At 41.9% G+C, this 24713-nt stretch overlaps 1 long non-coding RNA gene across 2 annotated transcripts in view; it reads right to left on the reverse strand.

Moving 5' to 3' along the window:
- Positions 1-23714, reverse strand: part of LOC142818295 (uncharacterized) — a 261674-nt gene extending 237960 nt beyond the window's left edge. For both annotated transcript variants that reach the window (XR_012895706.1, XR_012895707.1), the window contains exon 1: positions 23627-23714. This is a non-coding gene — a long non-coding RNA (uncharacterized LOC142818295). The remainder of the gene's footprint in view (positions 1-23626) is intronic.
- Positions 23715-24713: the final 999 nt, after the last annotated feature.

A 24713-nucleotide genomic window follows, 5' to 3' on the forward strand; every position in this document is an offset into this window, starting at 1 on the left:
TGTTACCATGGACAAAGCAGGGATCTGGCTTCCATGACTAACTACAATAAGTAAACCTGGCATATAAATATAATAAAGAATGTTGCTGTCCTGGACAGATGCTAATGTTGCCTACCCACAGGATCACCATGCTGATCAGCAGAATTCCCTTCTCTACCTGAAACCATCATGTGCTCATGTTTTCCTGTTACTTGAGAAAATTATTTATTACATAGTCTTTATTATAAATATGTGTTTTGCTGGCTGTATTTTCCACACCTCTTCCACAACTTATGACTGCTCTTTATAAGCAGTCAGGCTTGCTAATGCAGGGATTTTGAAATTGTGGCCTTATGGCTTGTAAGGACAAGACACTAGCTGGTTGTGAGACGTTTTGTTTACCTGAGCATCTGCAGACATAACTGCTTGCAGTTCCTAGTGGCCGCAGTGCACCTTTTCTAACCAATGGGAGCTGTGGGAAACATTGCAGACTGGAACACTGCTTCCCACAGCTCCCATTGGCTGAGAATTGTGTACCACAGCCACTGGAAGCTGTGAGCCTGCATACGCTCAGGTAAACAGAGCATCTTATGGCCAGCTAGCAGCTTGCTCTTACAAACTGCACCCCAGAGCTAATGTATCTTGAATTTTACTTCCTACATTTAGAGACATCCACTCATGTAGGTGTTAGTTAGGTCAGCTCTCAAATACTGCATGCTAAATTAAATTCATTGACACTTATACAATATAGATAGGAGAATAGTATACAACCTCGAGAGCTACTATCATTTATCACATCAGAATTATGATGGATTCAGAAGTGCGTTGGGACCATGACTATAAGCATGGGAGCAGCTTTACAGGTTCCTCTGCAGCTCCTCATGATTAAGGGAGCCAGCTTTCTATTTCCACAGATTCATTGACCAACCTTAGGCAAGTCTCTTTAGATATCTGGGCATGCAACTAACTAATTCATTAAGAGGAAAGACAGACACCAGTAAGGTCATTATTGTCCTTCTCTTAAAGGAGCATCATAGGATCCCAACGGAGATCAGAACCCTACGGTAGTATGAGCTGTAGACACAGGTGGGAAACTGTCCTGCCTCAAAAACTCACAATTGAAAATCAGTTACCAAGGAAAAAGGAAGTATTACAGATGGGCAAACCAAGATTTAGCAACTTGCTTAAGGTAAGACCTGGATGTTGAACCCACATCTTTTGCATCTCTTTCCATTGATTAAGCTGCAAGGTTAATCTTTCTGTCCAAATGTTCTCAAGATGATACAATAAGCATGTCTACACATGGGTTTGTGTACTGTTGGGCTAGATTGTGCCCTCCCTCAAACCTATGAGCAGGGAAGTCTCCTTGGGGACTTTCCTTTGAATTGGACACGGGAAGGCCGCGGGTTGCCCCTTCTAGCCAGAAGGGGTGGAGGGAATTGGCTCTCTGAATCTAGAGCAGCAGTGCGCACCCCATTGGGGTGGGGTCACTATTTTGTTTTCCCAGCTCAGTGTTCAACAGGGGCGGGAGGAGTGGTGGGGGAGCGGATTGGTACTTTAATTTAAAGGGGCTGCAACAAAATATTCTTGGCTTTTTTTTTTTTGCTCAACAAAAATAATTTTTCCAGCTTTTTGTTTTGCTCAGCCAAAATTTTCTCAGCTCTGGGGGTTGAAAATTAAATAAGGTTGAGCGCCACTGATCTAGAACTCTCTAGTGATCCATTGGAGGTGGAGTATCTCTGTCAGGAACTCCTCAGCTCTCCATTTTTGGGGCATTCCAAAGAGTTGAAGGCTGCCTCATGAAAATTTAATACAGCCCTCAAATGGATCAACTTATCAGTCAGTTCTTGGAAGGAAGAGGATTTCCATATCCACCAAAGACACTGAAATCCAGGGGGGGGTCTGGACTAGGGGAAGGTGAGATATGAAGGGTACCACGGAGGCAGTGGGATTCTCTCCACCTTTACAGCATGTGGATCTCCATCTGCATGTAGGGCTGTGCTCCCTCTCCATGTGGATGGACAAGCCTCTCACTTGAAGAGTCTGATATCAGAAGACTTTGAAACCAGAAAAAATGCCCCTCTCTCTCTGGGTGGATCTCTGACATTTTGAATCACAACAGAAGGCTGGACAGATTTAACTGAGATTAAAGATAATAGATTCTGACTCATTGCAGCACAAACTCACGGCCATTTAAGACGATAACCAAGACTTGGGGATAGTTTCTCTCATTACCATTACAACCAAACTGACTATTCTTGAATTAGAAAGATGAATTCTGGGACTGACAGAGGACCCAAGCGGATTTAGACTGCTTGTAGCAGGGAAAAGTATTCTTAGATATCACCACATCAGAGTAAATATTTGATTGTTTGGCAGGCACAATATGCTACACTCCCAAGCTGCGTGAATAACTGTTGGGTTAGGTTGCTGGCAGTTCAAGGAACAAAGGTTCCAGACCAACCCCAAACTGAATTTTATGAAAAATTTTCAGTTAACGAACCAAAGTTTTCCAGCTTTTATTGAGAGATGTCAAGGCATTTTTTAATAAAAGCAAACGATGTTTGGCAATGGACTAGATTCCCGAGAACACCAAAAACATGAGCATGAGAGGTGCTCCTCTTATACCATAGTGATTAAGACATTCACTGGGATTTTGGCTTTGAAATCCCTCCCCCACTCCAATGGAAGCGGGAACTTGGACCTAGCTCTCTTCCCTCCCTAGTGAATGTTCTAATTGCTAGGCTATGGGCTCCAGAAACCTGCATGTCCCTCCTTCTTAGGCCAGCTGCCCTATCTTCCAGGCTATGAAGTCTCACTCTCCACGTTAATTCATATTTCAGGATTGTATGCAATGTGAAAAAACCACATCCTGATTGGCCCTTGGGGGCTACCACACTACAAATTAATGTATTAATCATAGGACGAACAAGTCCCTTAAATTCCAAAAGTAGACTATCCAATCTGCTATGACAATGTAATGGAGGCATCCTAAGTATTCCAGAATTGCTAACATTTTATTTTTGGCCAAGAATTAGAATATATTAAGAGTAAAGAATTTTGCAAAATAAACAATTTACAAAGGGTTAATAGTCTACTTTTCGCAAGTTACCAATATCTAAAATATTCATTGGGCCCTGAAAGCCTACCATGTATAGACTGTTATAAGCTCTTTGCTTCCCTCTGTAAAGGAGAGGCTCTGTACAAAGCTACAAGACTGAATGGTTAGAAGTGGGAGCTAAACAGGCCACAGGGTGAATATCACCCATTGATTTTTTTGATTAATATTGGGGCTTGTCTGGTGAATTGGGCCCCACGTAGGTGCCCCACTGTAGTCAACAGAACTCTTGCACACAAGTCCTATGGAGCTAGGGCTCTAATAGCCAATAACCTGGTGGTTTGGACTTTGAATCTGGCTGAGCAATAATTTGAATCTTGATCTCCCACATCCCAGCTGAGTGTCCTGAACACTAGGCTCTTAACTGTGAATGTCTCTTATTATTAGGTGCCATTATTGTTAATATTAACCCCCAGACTCACTTGAGTCCCTAAATCAATTGCCTTTGTTATCCTTTTAACTCCCTTACGTAAAGATGGAAAAACTACACATTTTTGCTAAGGTTATATTTTCTGATTAAAAATTAGATCAGATATCAACCCTCCTTAAAAAAAAATAAAAAAAAAAAAATCAACCAACACCTTTGCTAACTATTTTTCTTTTCGATTCAGTACTCAGTGAGTTAGGGCAGTAGTTTAATCTGTGTTATACATCCATGTGGGTAATTCGAAGGATATAATTCACCACTTGGGAGAGGGGTAATAGCAGCCTCCGAGAGTCTTTCATCTGCTCCAGGATCAGCACATGTATTAGTTTCCATTCACGCAGGACTTGTGGTTCAACAACTATATAATCCTTAGCTGCATTAGACAGTTCAGGTGAACAATTCTCATGGGGGAGATTTCTCATGTTGGACCATACCCTGCACTTGTATTAGGCATCACTCCCACTGAAAATCCTAAATTCCAATAAAAATGAATAGAAGGCTGCCTGAGTAAAGACTGGAGGATGTGGCTCTCTATTATCTGATTGTATTGGCATCATCTATTTGTCTGTTTCTTACAAGGGCTAAAAGGTTTGAAAACGACCAGTCACAGCCAATACACTTATTTTTGTTTTAATACATTATTAGCTGGCTTATCTTGCATTGACAAGTTTTTTCCTCTGTAGTCAAAGTTATAACCTGCACTACCATGCGGATGTGATGTTTCTCTCTTTTTTCATCCCCTACCCAGAGTTTCTATGGAAGTGGTTTATAATCATCATAAAGGATGGACAGTTCAAATACTTTTAAACAAGGATTATGTAGAAATTTTGCAAACAAGCTTGTAGCTGTCTACTTCTGCCAGCAAGATTTTTTTTTTTTAAATAAGCAGTTTTAATACTAGACTACAGGAACTAAATTAGCACTGAAACAGGAAAATGTTATTTTTAGCATACCTAGCAAAGCAGAAAACCTCTATTGGAGAGTGTTCTGGTGAACATAGAATCCTAGTTGGGCTTTTATGGTGGATGTGTCATTCTTATCGATTCTCAGAGGAGTAGCAGTGTTAATCTGTAAATTTAAACCAGTGAGAAGTTCTGTGGCGCCTTAGAGATTAACAAAATATATAGTATCATGAGCTTCCATGGGTTAGGCCCACTTCATCAGAGGTGTCATCTGAAGAATTGGGTTGTGTCCCTGAAAGTTCATGATACAGTACTATTTATACATTTGTTAATCTCTAAGGCTGTGTCTAGACTGGCAAGTTTTTCCGCAAAATCATCTGCTTTTGCGGTAAAGCTTGCCAGCTGTCTACACTGGCCGCTTGAATTTTCGGAAAAGCAATCATCATCATCTCATGTAAGATCGTCAGTGCTTTTCTGGAAATACTATGCTGTTCCTGTTCGGCCAAAAGTCTTTTTCCGAAAGACTTTTGCACAAAAGGGGCAGTGTAGACAGCAGAGATTTGTTTTCTGCAAAAAAGCCCCGATTGCGAAAATGGCGATCGGGGCTTTCTTGCGCAAAACCGCGTCTAGATTGGCCACGGACGCTTTTCCGTAAAAAGTGCTTTTGCAGAAAAGCATCCTGCCAATCTAGATGTGCTTTTAACGGAAAAGTTTTCCGTTAAGCATTTTTGGAAAATCATGCCAGTGTAGACGTAGCCCTCGGGTATGTCTACCCTAGCCCCCTAGTTTGAACTAGGGAGGCTAATGTAGGCATTCAAAGTTGCAAATGAAGCCCTGGATTTAAATATCCTGGGCTTTATTTGCATGTTCCCGTCCGGTCGCCATTTTGAAATTCCACTAGCCTGAAGTAACTGCCCCCGGCCACACGTGGCAGTGAAACAGCAATTCAAACTAAGTCCTTAGTTTGAATTAACTGTTCCAGCTCATTCCAGGAGGAGTAACAGTTAATTTGAACTAAGTACTTAGTTCAAATTGCCGTTTCACTGCCACGTGTGGCTGCGGGCAGTTACTTTGGGCTAGTGGAATTTCAAAATGGCGACCGGACGGGAACATGCAAATAAAGCCCAGGATATTTAAATCCCAGGCTTCATTTGCAACTTTGAATGCCTACATTAGCCTCCCTAGTTCGAACTAGGGGGCTAGGGTAGACATACCTTAAGGTGCTACAGGACCATGGTTGAAGTTTGTCATCAGATAAGTCTTACCTATGAAAGCTCATGATACTATAAATTTGTTAGTCTAAGGTGCCACAGGCCTACTCAGTGTGTGTTGTGAAAAGGGGACCTACCTGATTCAAACCTATTTTAATAATTGACCTGGTTCATGTTTTCAACAAAATAAAAGGCAGAACAATGGCACTTTTCTAGTCCAGATCAGTATTGAGCCCAATTAGGCTCTGAACCTGCAAAGATTTCCATGCATGAAGGTATGCTTAATTTTAAGCATAAAGACTTTGCAGAATTAGGGCCATTGGCACATGGGCAGAAGGGGGATGTTTGCAACAGCCCAAAGTGGTTATTAGACACCTTTCTCCCATTGAAAGCCAATGAGAAAGTGTGATACTAACTTTCAAAAGGAATTTGGACACTTTAATCCCCTTGCAACTCTGAAAGTGTCCCCATGGTCCCTGCCCCAAGGATCCTGCAGTACAAGGGCTCAATTCAACTTGTATTTGGGCACTGATCCTACAAGTATCTCCATTTTAGAGAATCCCTAGGCTTACACAAAACCTCATTAAAGTAAGAGATGTGCTCACATCAAGCAATTTTTAGGGTTCTGGATTTAACCTAACACTGAAGGCCACAGAATGGCTCCATTACTCCAGGCTCATCTACTTGTGACCAGTTGGGGAGAGGGAGGAGGCGCAGAGAAATAAAGTAGGTTAATCTTGCCAATGTTTTCTTGGTTCTAACTATCCTAGTAAACTTAATTGAGAATTCTCTCTGCTATAGATTTCTACAAGAGAGTAAAAAAAACCAAGAGAAACCTGATTCTATTGAAATTCTCTCAAACCAGGCAGAATTTTTTTAGAACCTGAAAGATTTCATTCCACCAGAATACATTTTATAGGGCCCTTCTGTAAGGGCAAATCATTCTTCATGAGGGTGCATAGGGAACACCTGCCTAACAGTGGACAGTACCTAATAAATAGCCACCCAAATTCTGTTCCCATCCCAAATCAGAATACACTGGCTCATCTCCAGGCCAGGTTCTCTACAGCTATAAGAGGACAGAAACTTCTGAAGTATTTGAACTTCACTAAATTTCAGCACAAAAAGTATCAAACCTATTCCTTGGTCCTTCCTGAAGAGTCTGATGAAGTTTACCAGGGATAAAGCAAATGTAATCCCATAAAGCAGGTTTGGGGAACCTCTGGCCCACTTGCCAGGATCTGGCACTTGAGCTCAGAGCCCCTCCCCCCCCCCCCAACACTGGGGAGCCTGCTCTGGTGCTCCAGCCTCTCTGCTGCCCCACTGGGAGCACACACAAACACAAAAAATCTACTAGAGGGGCCCCTCTAGGCTCTGGTGGGCCAAGGGAATGTGAGGAGTGTCTTTCTCCTCAGTTCGGGGCCACGTCAGTGAGGGGTTTTCTCTGCTTCTCATTTGTGTGTGGCCTGACTGATTTCAGTGGTAAGGGAACCTCAAACCCCCCCTCCCCCCCCCAAAAGAGGTTTCCCCAACCCTGCCATAAAGTCTTCAAAATTATATCCAAAATAGGACTTAAGCATACAGATAAATTCATCTGTAATTCAGCAAAGCACATTAAAATCTACTTAACATTATGTCTTAAGTCTCATTGATTTCAGTGCGCTTATATAGGTGCCTAAGTCTTTATTGGCATGTACTTCAGTGAGTTCAGAGGGATCTAACTATGTGCTTACAGTTAAGCATATGTTACATGTACTGCTGAATGGGGCTTTAATAAGTTCTACTGAAATTACTCCAAACACCTATACAATTCAACAAAAAAAGGAAATTATGTCTATAGATTCTTTGGGCACTCCCATAGAATTCTAGAGCAGGGATATAATTCTTCATTTCAAAAGCTAATTATGGAAAAGTTATAATTTTCTACTAAGCCATATAGACTGTTCCATAAAATACATTTTAACAGAAACCAGTCTTTGAATTGCTGAATCTTTTGATTTTAATTCCTTTTGAATGACGCCCCTTTACTTGGATTTCTTTTGTATCTTATATTTTATGTTGATTAAGTGCCTGATTCAAAGCTCTCTTTGCTTTACTTGATTCATGATCTAGCCAAAAATCCAATCTTCTTCTGAGACTGAGGAATGTGGCGCTGGGGGAATTTGTTCATGATTTTCAAAGCAAACTTCACGTTAACTTTTAAATTGCCATTTAATGGTTGATGAACACTGGCAAATGTGAGTTTCCCATACAATTTGTGAATTTCCAGTGTTAATTCTGCGGCTAAGACTATTAATATAAATTGCATTTAAAACCTCAGCTTTTATTGATGCTGTTAGCATTGTCAGAGCTTTCCTTATAATTTTTACTTGTCATTCAATATTCACATTTAACACTTGTGGGTATTTTTTTTTTTTTGTTAAACTGACTTTCCAAGCACCATGGTTTCACAGCCTACCGTGTCATTGTTAAAGGCTTTTTTGCTTTTATCTTTTGAACAGGCACCTTTCATTTGACACAGATTTTTAACATACTGAATGTCTGAAATTGGGAAGAAACTGAGCAGAGTCTGAGCCTAGGAAATCCGTCTCAAACAAGTGGTGCGATGGATTTTCTCTCTCCTCTTCAGAACCCTGTAGATGGAGCCCTGAACTAAGATCTTGCTGTATCTCTAGCACAGATTGACTTCCTTTGGGTTGATGATGATTGATCGTGTTGTTTTCTTCATTACTTTAAACCTAATCAGTGCTTGGTGTAATTTGAGTAATGATTGCTCATTATTGGCAATTGTGAAGTTTAAGGCTTTCTTCATTTTACCTCACAAGGCAGCCAGTTGGGAGATGCTAGTACTTCCCCGTTTGTATAATATTTAGGGGATGAGTGGGGGAAGCTTCATCTCCCTGTGAAAGCCAGGAAACAGGAAATAGCTTTGTGGAAGTTTTATTATTGTGCTTTTTCTTGGCAGGTAACTCCTGAAGGCCCCCATCCCCCACTTCCTGAATCAGATCTGATCATGTAAGAGGCATTTCTCAGGCAATGTCATTCAGGTCTTTCTGAAATTCTTGAGCTCAATAAATCACACTATTTCCTCACACACCATGTCTTAGAAAGTGAGATAGATGTATTTCCAAATAAAAGCTTGCTGGGAGGGGAAAAAAAGATAATGAATGGGGATCATGCATAGGCCAAAAATATATTGTGCATCATTAACAAACTGCACTTCTAGCTCTGTTATTTTAACTAAGTACAAGGGGCTTTTGTTTCAAGTGGAGTGATTGATTTGCAGGTTTTAAGCTTGGTAAGCACAGAGAGGGATGCTCAGCTTTTTACCACCTCCAGAACATACTGCAAAAGGCTGGTTAAGCGTTTGGTTGCTCATACAGTTTTATTTGTGCTGAAATAATTCCAGGCGTACAACTTAAATCTACACACGTCCAAACATTTCTGAATTGTATTTGCTGGAGTTAGGATACTCGAGACTAATTTTGTTCTTGGGCCTACTTCAGCAATTACCTCGCTATAAAATACAGCAACTATAAAGCCACTAAAAATCAAGAGATTTATATCACTGTAACAAAAGCAAAAAACATATCTTTTCAGCTATGTTGCTTCATTAAATATTTAATGTTATTGTGGTTATTTAAAAATCTCATTTAGCCCACTTTGGATAAGATATATGGATCCTGTCTGAGATGTGACTTTTTACTTAGTTCACCTTTAATGTATTTATACAAGGGACTCTGTAAATAAATTATATATTTACAGCCTCATAATCTATTGCAAACGTTTTATATTTGGTTTCATTTTACACCAAAAATAGTCACACTAAGCATGAAACATATGAAACTGAATATGTTCTATGGTAAAGTAGACACCTTTTCACCTCAAAATTAGCTAACGATATCAATGGAAATCACACAGCACTATTCTCTTTTTGTAATTCCACAAGGCATTTTGTAGTAGAGAAAGCAGAAATGCTTTTCTCTCTCTACCTTACTGAGCTGACATCTAACAGCCAAGAGCGTAGTATCAGTGACATACTCAGTAACTGAGGTGCCTTCAAATGAGGAGGTTATGCATTTCCTACCCGACATGACCACACTCAGCCTTAGGGGCAGTCTCCATGCATTCAGCAGCACTGATAGAACAGTCTTAGCAACAAACCAGGCACTTGCTGGAGGGGACAAGATATCTCATTTGCTTAAGTTAGACCAGAGGACCCGATGAGGATAAATATCAGCTTTTTTCTTCCTCCCCTGGAAAGAGACACTGTCTAGTATGACTGTACAAGTAAAAATAAATACATTCTGATGGTTATAGCATCATAATAATGTGATCATTTGAATTCATATGGAGAACGGTAAAAACAATATGCTTTCTGATTGAATTATCTTAGTTCTTAGCTTTTAAGTTTCAATTATATATACAAACAATGTGCAAGAGAGAAAGTGAGCAATAAGTAGCATTTTCTAGTGGAGGTATAAAAAGCAGTGAATTGAGGAAAATGATTTTTTAAAGAGACAAAAGGGTAGCCCATCATTAAGATCAAATCTATGGCACTAGAAGGTTTGCAGAATTCAATATTGCTGTACTGTAGCAGCACACTATATCTGTAAAGAGTACACACTTATTTGAATAGGATTTTCATTTCTTCATTAATTACAAACCACAAAACAAAATATTACAAGCAACGAATACATGACAAATATATTCTCAAATACTGAATATATTCAAAATAACATGCAACACTTAAGAGGCCAACAAATATGTTTAAGACTCAGAGTGATAGTTATTGCATGCATTTTTAAAAAGTTAGCCCAATGGTTTGCTATTGATGTAAAAAACTTCCTAGTAAATATTGAAAACGCAATGTGTACCAACATATTTCGCATATTGCACTATTAATTACATCATAAAATCATTAAGTCAGGTCCCTTCCTGGTAACGCAGTAACGAAGTGTATGCTCAGACACATATATGCATAAAAAACAGAACTGGAAAGCATTCAGTTTAATGAAAAGTAAAAGTTATTAAAAATACACATGCTCAGTAGCCTTAAGTTATGGTAACTAAACTTGACCTGCGGACAAGGAGGGTGCCTTAGACCCCCCACTTTCAGGGTCCTGTAAACTCCTTGGCGGGGTCTGCTGATCTTGTTACAATATCCCCTTGCTCCTGATTCCACCCACCCCTCCCTCTCCCCCCACAACCAGCAGCTTCCACTTGTAGTTGGTATCTTTATCTAAGGCCTGATCACTCATATACACAAGTCATTTACTCAAATAAATAATCTTACCTATACTGCACTACCAGTATAGGTGAAATTATACACCTACATACATGTTCATAGAATAAAGCCAAACTTTGTAAGCATGCTTAACCAACCTTCTGTACTGCAAATAGGTCTGCTCTGACTTCAAATTTAGAGTAATATTTAAATGTGTTAAAATTGTTTTTTCCTCTAAAATTTTCACAATTTAAATCTGTGCCCCCACAAATTCTGACCAAAGTATTTCCTGACAAATATTTGCAAAATGGTTGCTTTTACCCCCCCACCATGTATAAATTAAAATTGAAGCCATATCAAGGGTTTTTTTTAAAATGGACTAAACTGGTAAAAAAAATCTAAACATTTCAACAATTTGCAAAGGGCGTTTTACAACGAATTTTTGTAAGCAAAATATTTTCTACCACTTCTAGTATCTGGAAAGCTTTTGACCAAATCATCTTCAATGCAATTTCTTATTCTTGGTAGTGAATAGGGGTCATCCAGTGTAACTTTGACATCCTGTTAGAGCCATGAATGTCAATGCCTCATGGGATTGTGGGAGTTGTGCTGACTGTCCCAGACAGATTATTTCTACCATCTCCTTTTCTATTGAATGACCTCACTTCCTCTCTAGACACCCTACAAGCCCCAGAAATTGCAAAATAGTTATAGTTCTATTCATGCACCTGAGAATCAAACTATAGAAAATGATGTGGTCATCCCTGATTGGATGGGAAATTTGCTGACACCACAGTTTTCATTGGCCAGTTGCTCTGCATACAGAAAAAATACTGAATAGACTCTTTATATCCACTTTTTTTTTTACTACTCCTGAATCTCTGAACCACTTTTCTCCATAGATAAATGGAACAGCTGCACATAATACGTGTTTTAGTCAAGGAAATTTTTAATAATTAGAAGTTTCAAAATTAGATATTGGCACAGACACTGGACCCAAAACTTTGCAGACATTTAGACCTCGATTTGAAACCAAACGAAGGTCTGAAACAAGGTGTCAACGAGGAAAAATTAGATTTTTGCATTTGTGGAGTATTGTTTCTTATTTCTCATTGCTGATCAGGCTACCAACATTTATTCCCATTTTTAGTGGGGTTTTTTTTGGAAATAGAGTCAATATAAGTTGTATTGTTGTTTTCCTGCATTAACATGAATAGACAATATGTTCAATGTTTCAACAAGATGAAGGGGATACCTTTTGGATAAAATTGTTGGCCACCTGCCACAGAACTAGAAAAGAAAACCATATCGGCAATTTCTAGTACTGAAGTAGGTGAAATCTGAATGCAAAACTCAGTCTCCAAACACAGTATATTATCTTAAGCTCAGACATGTCTTTAAATCCATGCCCCCCATGAATGGAATACCATGAAGTGATACTAACTGAGAGAGACTATGGTCTCTTGTTGCAGTGGTATCATTCTTATTTCTACAAAAGTGGGTGGGGGACAAAGGTGGTGTCATGTGTCAAAACTAGTTACAGTGCCACAAAGCTGCAGAATGAAAAATAAGGAAGTGCTAGTAACACTCTACAGCTAGGGATTAAAAAAAAGTTGAAAAAACACAAAGGAAAAAAGGAGTCAGAGAGCACTCTGGAACTGGAAGAGTTCTGATAATGAATTCTTAGCCCAACTCTTATGTTCTCTGTGTGTATGTATGTATATAGGGACATCAGTTAATTAATTGGTGAGATGCATATTTAGTGAGGCTCCTAGGTCTGTAGCCAATTCCTGTATTTTAGGAGATGTCACTTGAGCTACGTCGACACTGCAGAGGTTTTGCACAAAAACTTGGCACGTTCTACTGTACTTGCACAAAAACGTGCTTGTACTGTGATCATCAAAAGACAGGGCTTTTTGCGCAAGAGTTACTCCTATTTCTACGAGGAATAAGCCTTTCTGTGCAAGAGCTCTTGCACAAAAAAGCACATGTGGATGGACAACAGGGGTTTCTTGCACAAGAAACCCCTATTGGAAGAAGCACAGGTGCTGACCATTCTGTGAATGGCCATCAGAGCTTTCTTGCGCAAGAACATCCATGGCAGGGTGGATGCTCTCTTGTGCAAAAAGCACCTCTCACATGAGAACTTTTTGCAGGTCTCTTCTTTTTGCAGTGTAGATGTAGCCCTAGAGGAAATACCATCTAGGATCTGTTTCTTACTGGCAAGAAAGTCCCACCTGACACTAAAACTGTGCTTGGTACCATTGACAGTGAGAGACTTCAACTCAGCACAGTAAACAAACAAAACTGGAACACATGATTTAGATTTCCAGAAAGCAAGTTCTCACAGATTTTATAATTCCCTAGCAATCCACAAGGAGTTTGAGTTCCTTGGGCACAGGAGAGATGCAACAGGAAGAAAGGCAAGGAATTATCATAGCACAAGTGAGATGTAACCAGCTGCCACACCAATAGCATGAACTAAGACTTATTTATCTTCAAGAGGCTTTGTCCTCTGAGATATAAGTATCCCCCTTCAGGTGACTCAACAAGCAGCAATTTTTGTGAAGACAAATCAGATTCCTCCTTGTTTCTGTAGGAATAAAATATCCTGCCAAGGAGAATTAAAGCTTGTTTCCACATTTATCATGGAGTCAATGATCTCCAAGGAACAAGCCTGAACCCAAGAAATAATTTTTTTAGGCAACTTCCATTTCCATTCACTGCTTTTATGTACCCACAGTCTGCTTCTCTGTCCCAACTTGTTTGCTGACACAAACACTTCAAGTATTGCTTTGGCAAACATGATGGAATTGGTTATTGAAATATTTACATAAAATGTTGAATCTGTTCAATTTATTCCACTTCTTAGTGAAGGCCTGTATTGCTAAACTAATGCGTGAAAACACATTTAGCACAAACTGATAAGATCCTAGCACAGAGAAGAACACACAACGGCTTGCCCATCACAGAGAAATGCCAAGGAGTTCAAGATGGCCAGTACACAGTAGTGCGAGCTCTAGGGAGCACCTTGTTAAAAATAAATCACCAAGTGGAGTGAACATTTGCATTCACCCTGCCTCCAGTGAAGTTCCTCACTTCTGGTAAGTCATGGTGCCAGAAATATCTCTTACTGGTAAGAATTTCCACTGAAAAGGAAACAAACTCTCCAGAAATTGAATTGTGACCATCATGAAGTATTTTCATTAAGCTCTGTGGGGAAGCCATCAGCCCCCTTCCCCAACTTAATCCCTCTCAAAAGGGTCTTCATCAGATCCCAGTTACATAGACCATTGCACAACACTATCCACGTACTTAGGCCAGTCCCGCCTAACTGGTGTGCATTGACATAGCTCATTCCCTTGCATGAAATTATGCCAGTTTTGAACCAGCTGTAGATACAACCCAGTCTACATTGTTCAGCCCCAATGTATCAACATTTTCAGTGAAGGACACTTATGGTAACATCGCTACTAAGTGGGCTTGCCTCTCATTTAAGATTTAACTAGGCAGACAAATGCAATTGATTTCACAACCTGCAGTCCCTTTTTTCTGCCAGCTGCCATAGTACTGAAGTTTACAGTATTGCAAGCTAATGGGGAAATGTGGGGCTTTATTATGGAAGTACTGGCAACACTTTAAGCTTACCTGAGTCTTGGGCATAATTCTGTGACCAAGAAAGCTACTTCCCTGCTTAGTCCATGACTAGTCACAAAATTAAAGGGCTGCTTTTCATTTCACACTCCAGTTAGAAGTCTTGCCTTCCACATATCTGACATGGAGAGAGTGGATAGAGAGGGAAAGAGAAAGGTCTAGTTTTGATAACTGGAGATTTGATGATGTCTTGGTTATTCTTGCTAGTATGAATGCAAGCTCTTTAATAGAACTACTGTGGCTATATATATGTTCTTTAAGTGAAAGGTGAGAACATTCCTGCCTTGATCTCAGAGGTGGAACCCTGATATTATTGGTGCATGTTTTGCCCTCTTTGAAGCAGTGTGGTCCCAAAGTTAGCCTCCTTCTGGATACCATTATTCCAAAGCGGGCAACAACAATGCCTACTTAGTGCTATGTTTTCTTTTTAACATGTTTTGGTGCAGTATTGTATTATCCCCTTGCTACCATCTAAAGAAACCAAAACCGATGTGGAAATGGTCTCCTGCTACTCTACATACAGCATGTTCCCCTTTTTCCTGCCTATTTGCTCAAATTATGTGCCCTTAAAGCAGTGTGTCAAATCTCAACCGGGATTAAACCCCCCACTGTTGACCCACAAACTTTGGAAAAGATTCATCAAGATAAATTTTTTCCCAGTTACAAAGAACCCTTAATAAAGCTCAAAAAAGGTCCATAGCAGAACTCCAGATCAAAACATCCTCCATCTTTGAGGAAGATCAGATATGGATCCACACTTTGCTGTTTCAGCCAGTCCAACTGCAGCAATCACGTTGCTCCATCATAACAGAGCAAAATCCAACTCACTCTTCCAAGATACTTCGTGATAAAAGAGGAAAATGAACTTATTTTATTTCACCATTGTAGGAAACGTGGTCCTAACTTTTTCTCCCCAAATCTGAATCCTACAATATCTAACAAAGTTCTCCTGATGCATGTCAGTTGTAAGACCATTCCCCCCAAATTTTCTGGCTCTTTTTGAAATATTTTCCTGCCTGATTTTGAGTGCTCCTCTTCAGTTTAATCAAAACTTAAATTATTGCTCACTGTAAAGTCAAGAATAGTGATAGAAATGTAGCCATGTTAGTCTGGTGTAGCTGAAACAAAAAACAGGACTATGTAGCACTTTAAAGACTAACAAGATGGTATATTAGGTGATGAGCTTTCGTGGGCCAGATCCATTTCCTCAGATCAAATAGTAAAAGAAAATTGTCACAACCATATAAGGATACAATTAAAAAAAGGAACACATATGAAAAGGACAAATCAAATTTCAGAACAGACAGGGGATGGGGAGGGGGGCTAAAAGTCAAGGAACTCCAATGTCATGTGCAACATGATTTAAAGAGCACATTTTATAATTCTGCTCTCAGCGTCTTCTGACTGTGATTTCAGATGGCAAGGAAAACTTTTTGGAGCTCAATGTTCCAAAAACTGTTTTGATTAGTAAAACTTATCCAGTCTTCGTGCCTGATCCCCAGTCGATTGACTTAGAGATAAAGTTTAAACCCTGAAACACTCAGCAACCACAAGGTATACAAAGCAGCTGCCCCAAGAGGATTGAAGCATTTCTATAAAACCATTTCCAAATGGTGCTCCATAGTTAGCCCTGCTTAAAATGCAAGCCACTCAAACAGGTGGAAGCAGTTTGGTATCACGTACCTCCACTGTTCGTTTCAGAAAAGGATCTTTTGAATCACAGCACCACAAAGTACAGTAAATGTCATTGTTTCACATTCAAAATATTGCATTCAGCTGATTTTTTCCCCCCAGGGTGGGATTACCCAGGGATCAGTACTGCGTATCACAAAAGAGGCTCATATTTAATCTAGAGTTCCAGTGCATTGCTTGCCAGAGATTCATCTCGGACAAATGAGGCAAGCTAGTAGGTTTACATCTCTATCCTTCTCCCATTAAACACATATGGCAGAGTTGGGCTAGTGCCAAGCCAGAGGTGAGGCAGCTTGTGTCCATTTTATTCAAGTCTTGCAGTGGCCAGTGTGGATCTAAGATGCTTAGAGAACTGCCCCAAAAATGAATCATTTCAATTCAGCCCTCTGAGGTTTATTAATGGGGTGCAGATGTACTCCAGTTAAGTCCCTGATGCAGCTCATCACTTCACCCTCCCCATAGCCTGTATCTGGCCCACACTGGCCTTCCCTCAAGTTCAGGGCTGCCATGAAGTTACCACAGGTGTTCCCTGGTGCACAATGTCTCCCAGGAGCTGCTTGGAACCTCACTGGATCACACATTTTTACATGAATACAAGCGAGCCTATTGCCCTGACACTGCACTAGGGCCAGCCATAGAGATAGGTGATGCTCAGGAAGCTGCATAAAGGCCCTGTCTAGCCAAGAAGTGGGGAGGGGATGAACGGCTCTGCAGGGTCAGAGCTTGGTATATGCCTTCCTGATAACAGGACGCCCGCAGCACTGCTGCCACTCCATCTGCTGTTGCTTTGCTGGCTGAGCAGCTGCCCACTGCTTGGAAAGCAGCATGTAAAGGGCTCCAAAGTCCCCCCCCAAGGCACCATTTCCCCCCAGGCCACCCCTGCATTGCAAGATAAATGGATGATGAAGATTCTCTGACCCGGATGGCATAGCCCATGCTGAAAGCGATTTTTAGCTCACGCGCATGCACGAAACTCGATGACAAAGACATGAGAAACCCCTTCGAAACGGGGCAGAAACTTGGGAGACGGTTTAGAGTGATCCATGCAACCGTTTATGGCAGGAAATCTTTCCTCTGTAACAAGCCTCATTTTTCTATCAGCCGTGTACATACATATTAAAAAGGAATTTGCCTGAAAGTGTGCGATTAGATAACCCATCTCACATTTAATGAGAATTTATGGGCATTAAGCAAGTTCTCGTGGAGCCTTTCTAAACCAATTCAGTGCCACCGAGCTGATCATTTATATCCGTCCTTGTGCGAAGATAGTAAAATTCCATAATTCACTTTACCAGATAAAGCCTTATGCTGAGAGGGAATTGCTTGTACTCATTATATCATCATTGATACTAAAGAATACTATTATTTCTCACTAATGACTTTATTCTTCATGAGTGAGGATGGCCTGTACCTGTTACTATACTTTTGATTCTAAATAATCCTATGTGTCACGGGGCGAGCACTCACTCCTATGGCACCTCCAGTTGGTCACTCGGGGAATTAGCTCCCTGCCTCAGTGTGCCCTCTTCTGGTCAGTGTCCCAGCCTCTGTTGTAGGTCTTCTGCTGGTGCAGCACCATGTCCCTTCATCCTCGCATTGCCCTATGGCAGTGACCCTGCGCTCTGGGTCCTCCTCTAAACCCACCTCACCTCAGTGACCTGCTGCCTGTCATCATCTAGGGGCAAACTGCAGTCTGAAATGGCCACTTGTCATTGGCCAGCGTATTGGACCTGCTGCCTTTTCCTAATCTGGCTGTTTCTCCCTACATCCCTAGTACCCTCAGACCTTACCTCAGGCCCTGCAGCCTGGGAGTAAAGTCAGGCCAGAGGTCTCTAGCTCTGCCTGCCTCTCCCTAGCACTTCCCTTCTTGGGAGGCCGCTAGCTTCCCTGGCAGCCAGGTCCCTCCTGCTCCCCAGCCACAGCAAGTGTCTGTTTTCCTCCCTCCAGGACATCTTATTTATACAGCTCCAGCTGGGCCCTAATTGGCTGTGTCTACCTCAGCTGTGGGCTCTACTCTCTCAACCTTCTTCCAGGGCTGGGTTTGAACCCATAAAGGGCCAGTGCAGGGCAAATGCCCGTCACATTATTCTATCTGTTAAACACACATCAGACCCCAATGGGAGGAGGTTGCCTTGGCACTGATCTTACCTCTGACTCGCTTTGCAGCCGCAGGTTTGATCAAGGCTACCGTCACTGAACTAGCAAAGCAGATTCTCTGCAACCTCCGCCCCAAACGCTTATCAGGGTTGCAAGTACATGGCATATTGCTGTGGCCACAACTGTGCCCCAGCAATTGTAGTGTCTTTGCCTGGACCCTTTTGCACAGTAAGCACTGGATGTTTCTGGCCTCCCACCAAGAGTCCTTGCAGGAGTGGAGGCAACCTCATCAGTAGCCTTGGAATAATTTTTATAGTAGGGGCACTGAAAACCACTGACCAAAACTGGACTCTGTATGAAGGAAATTACTTCAAGCCCCTGGGGTGTTGCTGCACCCCCAATATTGCTAATTCTTACAGCCACAGGCCCAATGAGGAGCAACTGCTCCATGTCCTCTGTTGACATGGCTCTGAGTCCCAGGACAGAACAAGCCCCGGTCATTCATCCAATTGTGTATCCTGGTCATAATCAGAGCTGTGGGGAGGGTAACAGGATTGTATGAACATTAGTTTACTTCAGTAAATATCTATAGACTGAGTGGAAATTGTGCTGATTCAGCTGGAATCCAAATCCATCCCTGAGTTCTGGCGGATTTGGTGTTCCAGCCAACCAGAGGGTGCAAGTCTGATTGTGATTAATGTTGTAAAGCACGTTGAAGCTGTTCAGCTGAAGGATACCATGAAAGAGTCAAGTGTTTTTCAGTCAGATCCTTTATGCACAGGTTTGGGTTCCAATTCAGATTTTCCCCCTCCCACCTCCTCCCCAATGTTTGGATACAGCATTTTTGGAGTATTCAGTTTGTTCAAAGCAATCAGCTTTGAAATGTGAATCCCGTTCTGGTTACATATTCCAAACACTTGCAGAGTCTGGGCTCTCCAAGAGGCGACGTCTGTCCTCTCACGGCACCTGTGCAATACTGTTGTGTTATTCTGACTAGATCGGATTCCAGTCCTACATTTCTCACCCCCACCCCTTGACTGCTTGAGCACGTTGCTTATCTAGCAAGTCAGAAGGCTCAGGGGAGCTAAGAAAAGATGCGAGTGGGAAGGTGAGTATGGGGTTCAAAGTGACATATGGAAGAGACACATCTCAATATTGATACTAAAAATATAATCTGTGATTGCGAACCCAATTCCCTGTTACCTGGAAATGATACCATTGCCCATCACATCACAGCTCACTATAAACCAGGGGTGGGCAAATACCAGCCCATGGGCCAGATCTAGTCTGCCAAAATTAGCCTCTGGTGGGCTGCCACCACTCTATTTACCTGCACTTCCACAGGTATGGGAAATTGTAGCTCCTGTTGGTCACAGATCACCATTCCCAGCCAATGGAAGCTGCAGGATGTAGTGTCCCAGTCCGTCCCAATTCTTGCAACTCCCATTGACCAGGAATGGTGATCCTGGGCCAATGGGAGCTGCAGTCACTGGTACCTGCAGATGCAAAGGTACATATGGCAGCAGCAGCCCATCAGGGACTAACCTGGGTGAACTGCCACTGTTTTATTGCCCATAAACAGATATAAATTAGAGTATAGACCTCCATGACATGATGTTGATGGTATCAGGGACTCCGAAGGAAGTTCTCTGAAAGCTGGTATAATGATCATAGCAAAAATATGTCATGTCAAGTCTCCTTTCTTTCAAAGACGCAGGAAGTGCTAAGTCTCTTTCCGGCGTTGTATACGGCCAGGTTCTGATGAGGCACAATTAGTATTTCTCTTGATAACTGCTTGACAAATTATTATTTAAACTATTCCCACTGCCAGGTGTTTGGGACAATTCTACACAGTGCCAAACAGCCTGTCAAAAATTGTGCCTAATGAGTCTGTACATACCATGCTTGAAAATGTAAGCAGATGCTTTTTATGGCTAAGAAGAAGGAGCACTCTCCCTATGCTTCCTGCAGAATTTCAGATTGTTTTAATGATGCCCAAATCCCTTCCTATCAGACAGGCTTCCTACTGAATCACACATAAAATACATCCACAGCTACAGTATTAAAACGCTGAGGCGAGAACACATCAGCTGTGTTGCCTTGAAGGCCTCTGAGATACCAGGGATGACTTAGGACTCACAAATACACAAGCTATGTTAAATACAGTCATGTCATCGACTACATGCTAGTTGGATATTAAAAGCTGAGCTTTGACTAGATCAATTATATAATAGTAAGGTATGACTATATAAATGTTTTATTAAGCAAGGGATATTTAAAGGGCATGAAGTTGTTTGATAAGATTTACTGCAACTCATGTGGAATAAAATATTGTAACTATTGCGTGCCAAATGAATAAGGAATGGGGCAAGGTGGGAGTGTTTTATCATGGCTCAGATGCAAATTAAGGTTTTAACTAAATGGCTTGAATCTTGAAAGCTGTTTTTTTAACTTCTGGGCCCCCCCAGTGGCAACAATCTCTTGAATATAGGCCATTTCCTACAAGTTCCACCAATCAAAATGGAAGAGATATGGTGAGAGCAGATATTTTCATGAGATTTCTGCCTTTTTGGGCTGCAATATTATGCGAATGATCATTCCTCTGAGATTTTAGCCATAGTGAGATGAAGAAACAAAACTTTTCTTTCTGACTCTGAACTGCCACTGAGTGCACAGCTCAGATTTAGGGATTCAAATAAGATCCCCCCTGAAATTGAAAAATGGTAACAGTTCGAAGTTCCAGTCTTGTCCCATTTCTAAAATAAAATAAAACACTGATTGTTAACATTTTAATTGAGGCATAAAAGTTACTTAGTATCACACATACTTAGACTTAGTGTGTCATTTAAGCCTTGATCAGTGTATTTCAGATTTCATTGGAAACGGCTGGATTTTATAGCTAGTTCTTTCACGTAGTTTCAGAGATCTATTTTCACAGCAGTCCATGCCAATAACTCCAACTGGCATTATGGGATGTGTGTTTGGGTGGCCTCAATCAAAGGCAAAGAAAGAGCACCGAGTCTAGCGCAGAAGAGGGAACATAAAGTCACTTTTGAGTCTCTTTCAAGTCCCTTTCATTTCTCTCCATCTCCAATCCCAGGATGGCTGGGCCATGTAGCCTAGAGTCTGTGAGTCTTGCTTCATACTCCACAGTTCCTTTCCCCCCCCCAGAACTCTTAGTGTCCCCCCCCCCACTTCCATTTCACTCCACCTCTCAGCCCAGTCTCATCTCAGTTGTTCTGCCACACCTCTTGCAGCCTCACATACACATTTTGGGCTGGACAAGCTGGCTTCTTTGCTCAACAGCTGCAAGAGCAGCCCCTCTTACTCATCCCTCTCTCCTAATCCTGCAGATTACTTAGGAGCCTTGTCTTGGGTTCTTTCCCTAGATCCCTTTGGGGCTACGTCTAAACTGCAAGCTTCTTTCGGAAGAAGTTTTCTAGTAGAGATCTTCTGGAAAAACTTATTTCAAAAGAGAGCATCCCCACAGCCAAAGCACAACAAAAAAGCAAACTGCTTTTTCAAAAGAGAGCATCCACACTGACTGGATGCTATGCCACATTTAAGTTGTGATTACTGTGGACAGAGTGGCCACCAGGGTACCTGTGCTTTTTCCTGGAGGCCTCTTTTCGAAAAAAACCCACACTCTTCCGTGTCCACACATGCCTTTTTCTGAAAGCTTCATCCTTATAGAATGAGGTTTACCTCCATTCTTTTGACTTTCTATCGAAAGAATGCAATAGCAGTATGGACATAAGTATTGCTTTTCTGGAAAAAACAGCCATTTTTTCTGGAAAAACTCTGAAGTGTACACATACCCTGGGTATCCCCCTGGAGGAAAGAAAGAGCTAGAGTCATGGAGGCTGGTAGGGGAAGGAGTTTTTTTCCCTGATCTCATCCATACTGGCAGTTCACCAGAAGCTGGAGATGCAGCTGGGAAGCCAGAGAACAGCTTCAGAAACCAAAGCCTCTAGCCTGGAGTCATGGCTGGGCAGGTCTGACTCAGATCAAGCTACTCACTGGACTGAAAACACTAGACAGCAGCTTCAGCTGCTGTGAAATACAAATCAGGGTGTTTCCCAACAGGATCTCACAGTATGCTAAGAGCATTCCTGGCCTTTCTGTCCTGTGTGATGCATACGTACAGTCACAGGGGCAATGGTCCATCAAACAGTCAAACTCTGGCAGCCACAGTGAAATCATAAGTCCTGCACCCCAGCCAGGATCCTCTCATTTGCTGAGAAGCTGTGGCCAAACCTTACCTCAGTGGAATTGCATATTTGGAGAGACAGTTACACATTGCAGTAAAGGCAGGTTCAAAATATATTACCTCACAAACTCTCCCCCCCTTGCATCACACTGAGCCAGATTCAATGAAGGAGGCTTCAGTAGTGCTCTGCTTCCCGGGGAATCTCCTTTTTCTCTTTATAGCACCATTTTTGCTCTGTATAAAGAGGGGACTAAAATAACTACACACACACAAACCTGCCTTTGCACAGCCAAACTACAAACCAAGGCTAGGGAAACCTTTAAAAAGTTCACCTGAGTAGTCATATTCACTAAGGCTACGTCTATACTGGCCAGTCTTGCGCAAGAACATACCTCATTTGCATACTTAATGAGCTGCCATTTTTGCACATAAAAATGAAAATAAGCAGCAGAACAGCTCTTGCACAAGAGGGGGTTTTTGCACAAGAAGGAGCTGTGTAGATGGCTCCTTCTTGCGCAAAATGGCAGCACATTAAGTATGCAAATGAGGCACAGCAATATTCATCACCATGCCTCATTTGCATATGTTCTTATGCAAGACTGGTCAGTGTAGATATAGCCTAAGAGAACCTGCTAACCTTTCACCTTCACACAAAGTCCCACATTCTAATATTCTCAGGCCTGTTGACAGAGGTAGAGGAGGAAAGGACAGTTGCCCTAGAGCCCAGTTGTTAAAAAGGGCCCAAATTTCCCAGCTGCTGCCAGAGCCCTGGTCCTTTAAATTATCACTAGAGAGCCACACACCAAGCATCAGTGAGGACTGACTACCCCCAGCCCTGCCCCTTCCAGGAGCACAGATCTTCCCCCACACATACACACCTTGGCCAAGGGCCTGGCAAGCCTGTTAACCCCCCTGAGTATTCTCCATCCACTCAGTAGGCGAGGAAGCAGGATCTCCCACATAATAATACCCAGTGATTTGTGGACAGTGCATTACACCAGCATCCCAGAAAGTTAGATTCTATTCCTCATATTGTGAGAGATCAGGGAAAACACTTCACCACTCTTTTCTCAAGTTCCTCAATAGAGACTAGGTCTAAGGATACTTACAGTCAGAGAAGCAGGTTACTATGAGATCAGTAGAGTGTTGGTATCACACAGTAAGCCATGCTGAATAGAAACAACTTCAGTGCACTGACACTTCCTGGTCATGTGCTTGGGTTAAATAGAGGCTGGGGACCAATCAGAATCACCAACTGTGCCATCAATTAGATCCCAGGACTGGAGTCTTCTATCAGAATTGAGTTGCTAGTCTAGCAACTCTAGGAAAGTCCATGGGTGGCAGGTTAGACTAGCCTAACTCCTAAAAGCCCCATGGATCCAGGTTCAAGACTTGTGGGCAGGAGCAGCTGACAGTTTTGTGGGGCCCCAGGCAGTGTAATTCCATAGGGCCCCCCCTTTGCCATGGCGCATGCACCGTGGTGCAGGGCTTTTTGAAGCGCGGGGCCCGGGATGGCCGCCCCGTTCACCCTGCCCTATATCCGCCCCTGCTTGTGGGTTCTATCTGCTATCTTTTGATCTGCACATGAAAAATGCTCCTCAAAGCTACATATTAAGAAAAATAAATGTGAAGACCCAGAGGCATGGTTTAGAATAGTTCAGGTTAACACTTCCTCCTAGGTTTTTGAGGAGCTGCCTGGGTCATTCAGCCCAGATTCAGAGTGGTTTTAGAAAGACAAGCAACACTTAACCCCACATTGCAACTAGAATTCCCTGTAGGCTAAACACTTGGGCGGCCACATAAGAGAGATTTAAATGCCACCCTGTTGATTAGCAGAATGCCCACAGTCAGCAGCATATGTTTCTGCTGGTGGTGCACATCCACACATGCCTCAGTGCATATGACAAAATTGAGTCCACACTTGGATGGGAAAAATTAGAGGGAACATTGATTGTAATGCTGCCTCAAATTTTGGGTGCCCAACTTGAGATATCTTAAAATGCACAGTTTAAATTTAAAAATTTTAAATTAATGGAGATTGCCTATCTCCTAGAACTGGAAGGGACCTTGAAAGGTCATCAAGTCCAGTTCCCTACCTTCACAGCAGGACCAAGTACCATTCCTGACAATTTTTGTCCCTAAATGGCCTCCTCAAGGATTGAACTCACAACCCTGGGTTTAACAGGCTAATGCTCA

The sequence above is a fragment of the Pelodiscus sinensis genome, chromosome 14 (genome assembly GCF_049634645.1).
Source record: "Pelodiscus sinensis isolate JC-2024 chromosome 14, ASM4963464v1, whole genome shotgun sequence".
NCBI classification, from domain to species: Eukaryota; Metazoa; Chordata; order Testudines; family Trionychidae; genus Pelodiscus; species Pelodiscus sinensis.